Here is a 6,099-nt window from a genome sequence, read left to right as displayed (position 1 = left end):
ATAAATCAAAAATTATTTTATTTTGTCAAATTATTTTAATTTGTGATAACAAATTCTGCTTGACTTGGTCTATCAACGTAGTATAAGAGATTACCCACAGAAATTCTAGTGTTTCTAAAAGCTCAGGATATATGAGAGTCACAGAACAAAAGAAACATCAAGGAAACAATTGTACACTGGCTCTGGTATGCAGGCCAACCTCAAATTAAATGTCCTGTGCAGCCATTAGTATTTCAAGGAAATGCAAAATGCTCAGAGAACTTAAGAGTTCCTCAGAATGAAGTCCAGGAACAAACCTGTTCAAGTCAGTCTCTTAGTCATGCAAAAAACTGAGTGAATCATCTTTTATTTCAAATCCAAGTTTATTTTGATTAAGGCAGAAACATTCCAATAACCTCCTTTTTGCCATAGCTGCTTAAGTCAACTCACTGTAGATCTTACCATGATTTTCTGAAACTGCTCTTCAAAATTTGATCATCATAAAATGGTTTACTGAAATACATTTACATGCTACAGTGACCTAGTTTTGAAATAGTGAAATTCCATTAATAACTTCAGTTATTTGCATAGCACTTGCTTATGGAGATGAATGAGTTACCTGATTCTGTGCCCCTGAATTGTAACTTACAGTGATTAACTGGCATTTTTGCGTCCTTCATTGTCTTAGTTGGCAGTAGTCTGAAGCCCTTCCCCATGGCCCAGGCAGCCGGACATGAGACTGCGACAGCCCTGGGAGAACCAGCTTAGCCAGCCCAAGACATAAGGATGCTAAATTGTTGGCTTTTAAGTTTCAGAAATAATAAGAAACCCCAGAGGCATAAAGACAAAAACATTTTAAGAATATACTTGCAGGGACGCCTGGGTGGCTCAGTTGGTTAAGCAGCTGCCTTCAGCTCAGGTCATGATCCCAGCATCCTGGGATCAAGTCCCACATCGGGCTCCTTGCTCAGCAGGGAGCCTGCTTCTCCCTCTGCCTCTGCCTGCCATTCTGTCTGCTTGTGCTCGCTCTCTCTCCCTCTCTCTCTGATAAATAAAATCTTTAAAAAAAAAAAAAAAGAATATACTTGCAAAGCTGGTGCAACACTCTGGAAAACAGCATGGAGGTTCCTCAAAAAGTTGAAAATGGAGTTACCTTATGACCCAGCAATTTCACTACAGGGTATTTACCCTAAAGACACAAACGTAGTGATCCGAAGGGGCATGTGCACCCGAATGTTTATAGCAGCAATGTCTACAATAGCCAAACTATGGAAAGAACCTAGATGTCCATCAACAAATGAATGATAAAGAAGATGTGGTATATACATACAATGGAATGCTATGCAGCCATCAAAAGAAATGAAATCTTGTCATTTGCGACAACGTGGATGGAACTAGAGGGTATTATGTTGAGTGAAATAAGTCAATTGGAGAAAGACAACTATCATATGATCTCTCTGATATGAGGAAGTGGTGATGCAACGTGGGGGGTTTGGGGCTAGGAAAAGAATAAATGAAACAAGATGGGATTGGGAGGGAGACAAACCATAAGAGACTCTTAATGTCACAAAACTAACTGAGGGTTGTCGGGGGGTAGGCAGGTAGGGAGAGGGTGGTGGGGTTATGGACATTGGGAAGGGTATGTGCTATGGTGAGTGCTGTGAAGTGTGTAATCCTGGCGATTCACAGACCTGTACTCCGAGGGTAATAATACATTATAGGTTTATAAAAAAAAATTTTTTAAATTAAGAAAAAAAAGACTATACTTGAAAAAGATCTTATCTACTGGAAAGAGAGAGAAGGGATTTGGGAAGAAACAAGAGAGTTGAATAAGGAGTAAGGGTTAGCTATGGAGGGGTTCTTCTACACCAAGACATCACAGTTCTCCTACCCACACCAGTATCATAGTGTAAAGCTGTGGAGTTTCTCAGCTCTCTGTAAGGGTGTAGGAAAATGGCAAACATTTTCCAGCATTACCTGGAGGAACTCAAGTGTGGGACTGAGGGCCAATGTCCTAGAAAGCCTTCCACTTAAGACCAGGACACACTGCCTAGAGAATGGCCTTGCCTATGCCCTACAGGAGATGCATTCCATGAATACTCAGGAGGAATTGGAGAAGTTCTCGTGGTGAAAGCACCCATGATGCAGACACGGTGTGGAAGAGAGCCTCACTCCTGTTCCTCCAGCTGTAGGAAACACCACCTACTAAATCTATTCTCCAAAGAAGAAAGGGAAAAGAAATCTTGAAAACCCTAAATTGATGTATTCCTTTTTTAAAGGGGGATTCATATAATAAAACAGGGACTTGAGATAGGGATTAAACTGAGCCATGGTAAAATAACCCACATTTTCCTTTTCACATCAAAGTTTATAACGTGAAAATTTATGCCTACCATAGGGGCTTTTATGGCAAATAAGCAAGCTCTGCAGATGGCTTGAGATAAAAAAGACTTATTGTGTAGTCATTATTGGTTGTGAGATATATACATTAAAATAACCAAAGATGAAAGGGATAACAGGGAAGAGGGTTTGGAGAGATATGACACGATTCTTGATACACTATCGCTGTATTGTAAGTCTTATTTGTAGTAAAACAAAAAAAAAAAATACATATGCCATTGTATATTGTGGTGAAACAAAAAAATTTCCTGTACTCTACTTTTACTAAACAGGTAAATTGTGGATTTTGCTGTTGTTTGCTTTTAAGCAATTTTTAGATTATGATTGATGTTAATAGGAATTCAGGCCAGTGTGCCACACTTTGTTGTCCATAGCTCTGTCCAGCTAACTAGGAGGACCTGATGTGCTTTGAAAATTATGAAAAATTAACTCCAGGGTGGTTGGTGGGATGAGAGAGATTATTATCTTCTAATTCCTCTTTTAAAAATATTTATTGACTTAAGTAAGTTCTGGACCCAATGTGGGGCTTAAACTCATCCCTGAGATCAAGAGTCACATGCTCTACCAACTGAGTCAGCCAGCTGCTGAGTCAGCCATTGTCTTCTAATTCTTGACACCTGTGACCCGTGAATGCAGTAGAAGACTGTGTGAAGAAGTCAGAATAACCCTGGTGCTAATAACCCTAATAAACCACAAGTGAATGACACTACCACTTTTGCAGCCTATACTGAGATCAAATACATTTTAAATACACAGATAATTAAGCATGATAAAAATTTATTACCTGCTATTGCATTTGGTACAAGTCTATATCTACACTGTCCAACATGATGGTCACTCACCACAGTGTAGTTCTTGAATGTGACTACTTGAAATTGAGATGTGCTGTAAGTGTAAAATACACACCACATTTCAAAGAGTGAGTACAGAAAAAAGTTAAAATATCTCATTAAGGAGCAGTGTGAAGAAGAAGGAGAGGTGAAAACAACCCCTGGACCTGCCAAAGCCCACATGCCACTGCATCCCCGTGCTCAGAACTTATGCCTTGTCACCATGGCCACCATACCCAAGAGAAAGGCTGAAGGGAATGCTGAAGAGTAAGGCAAGATGAAGGATGAGCCACAGAGAAGATCTGTAAGGTTATCTGCTAAGCCTACTCCTCCAAAGCCAGAGCCCAAGCCTAAAAGACCCCTGCAAAAAGGGAGAGAAGGTACCCAAACAGAAAAAGCTGACGCTGGCAAGGATGGAAATAACCCTTCAGAAAACAGAGATGCCAAACCAGAGCAAGCACAGAAAGCTGAAGGTGCTGTAGATGCCAAGTGAAGTGTATGCGTTTTTGATAACTGTGTACTTCTGGTGACTGTCCAGTTTGAAATAGTATTTTTGTTAAGTCTTATAAAAATGCAGGATTTCGTTTTACCTTTTTTTTCCTTTTTTTTTTTTTTTTTTTTTTTTTTTTTGTAAGCTCTGTTGTTAGCACACAGAATACTTCATTGTTGTTTTCGGGGAAGGGCGTATGTCACTAACAGAGTATCTCCAAAGCTAGATTGACACAAGGAGGAAAAAACACCTTTCCCTTCTAGTTTAGAGAAACGTCCTCTTGGCTCCCAGCAGGATGGATTCCTTGATGTTGACACACGTGAGCCACCTTGGCACAAACACCTTAGTGGTGTGGAAAAACTAAGGTTCATATTTTTATATTGTCTGTTCCCTCTCTGCCTTCAACATAGACTTGACTCTGTTAAACCCAGGGAGCTAATGGTTCCCAGTACATCAGGCATAGTGTCACCACTGACATGGCGCCCTCAAGAGTTCCTTTTTTAAGACAGCCTCTTCAATAAATGGTGCTGGGAAAATTGGACAGCCACATGCAGAAAAATGAAATTGGACCATTTCCTTACACCATTTCCTTACAAAAATAGACTCAAAATGGATGAAGGACCTCAATGTGTGAAAGGAATCCATCAAAATCCTTGAGGAGAACACAGGCAGCAACCTCTTCGACCTCAGCCGCAGCAACATCTTCCTAGGAACAACGCCAAAGGCAAGGGAAGCAAGAGCAAAAATGAACTATTGGGATTTCATCAAGATCAAAAGGTTTTGCACAGCAAAGGAAACAGTTAACAAAATCAAAAGACAACTGACAGAATGAGAGAAGATATTTGCAAACGACATATCAGATAAAGGACTAGTGTCCAGAATCTATAAAGAACTTAGCAAACTCAACACCCAAAGAACAAATAATCCAATCAAGAAATGGGCAGAGGACATGAACAGACATTTCTGCAAAGAAGACATCCAGATGGCCAACAGACACATGAAAAAGTGCTCCATATCACTCGGCATCAGGGAAATACAAATCAAAACCACAAGGAGATATCACCTCACACTAGTCAGAATGGCTAAAATCAACAAGTCAGGAAATGACAGATGCTGGCGAGGATGCGGAGAAAGGGGAACCCTCCTACACTGTTGGTGGGAATGCAAGCTGGTGCAGCCACTCTGGAAAACAGCATGGAGGTTCCTCAAAATGTTGAAAATATAACTACCCTATGACCCAGCAATTGCACTATTGGGTATTTACCCTAAAGACACAAACGTAGTGATCCAAAGGGGCACGTGCACCCGAATGTTTATAGCAGCAATGTCCACAATATCCAAACTATGGAAAGAACCTAGATGTCCATCAACAGATGAATGGATCAAGAAGATGTGGTATATATACACAATGGAATACTATGCAGCCATCAAAAGAAATGAAATCTTGCCATTTGCGACAACATGGATGGAACTAGAGGGTATCATGCTTAGCGAAATAAGTCAAGCGGAGAAAGACAACTATCATATGATCTCCCTGATATGAGGAAGTGGTGATGCAACATGGGGGCTTAAGTGGGTACAAGAAGTATAAATGAAACAAGATGGGATTGGGAGGGAGACAAACCATAAGTGATTCTTAATCTCACAAAACAAACTGAGGGTTGCTGGGGGGAGGGGGTTTGGGAGAAGGGGGTGGGATTATGACATTGGGGAGGGTATGTGCTTTGGTGAGTGCTGTGAAGTTTGTAAACCTGGTGATTCACAGACCTGTACCCCTGGGGATTAAAAATATATGTTTATAAAAAATTAAAAATTAAAAAAAAAATAAAAGAGTTCCTTTTTTAGTTTGAGGATCTTCAGATTGATAATTCTGCCATTTTCATTTCATTTCTTGAAAATCAGGGTCAGCTTGTGAAAAGTTGTCAAACAACATGCTAGGTGAGACCTGTCAACCCTCACTCTAAGCTTTCCCTGTTCATAGAGCATCCCATGAAGACTTCATTGGGTTTAATAGTGGCTTTCTGATTTGGTAGTCATTGAAGAGGGGAGTTTGAAAGTTGTTGTATACTTTTAATGATTGTCTGCCCATGGACTGCCCTTTTTTTTTTTTTTAATGAAAAGCATCTTTATTAAAGCTGCATATGGTTTGGCTTGGGGAAAAAAAATCTCAATAATAGTATTTTATATTTATTACATGTTGAGATAATATTTTAGATACATTGAGTTAAATTAAATATATTAATTAATGTTACCCATTTCTTTTTGCTTTTTCTAACAGGGCACTAGAAAATTTCATATTACATGTGTGGCTTACATTATATTTCTAGGACATTGCTAGTCCGTATCATCCATCTCCTTAGAAAAAATATAAAAGGAACATTATTCCACATATATTATGAA

The 6,099-nt window shown here is 39.5% G+C and overlaps 1 pseudogene; it reads left to right on the top strand.

Annotated features, from left to right (window-relative positions):
• Window positions 1-3,432: 3,432 nt before the first annotated feature.
• On the top strand, window positions 3,433-3,702 carry LOC131999265 (non-histone chromosomal protein HMG-17-like; annotated as a pseudogene).
• The last annotated feature ends 2,397 nt before the right edge of the window (window positions 3,703-6,099 follow it).

Source organism: Mustela nigripes, chromosome 13, assembly GCF_022355385.1.
Source record: "Mustela nigripes isolate SB6536 chromosome 13, MUSNIG.SB6536, whole genome shotgun sequence".
Lineage (NCBI taxonomy): Eukaryota > Metazoa > Chordata > Mammalia > Carnivora > Mustelidae > Mustela > Mustela nigripes.
This window is presented reverse-complemented; position numbering and strand designations above follow the sequence as displayed.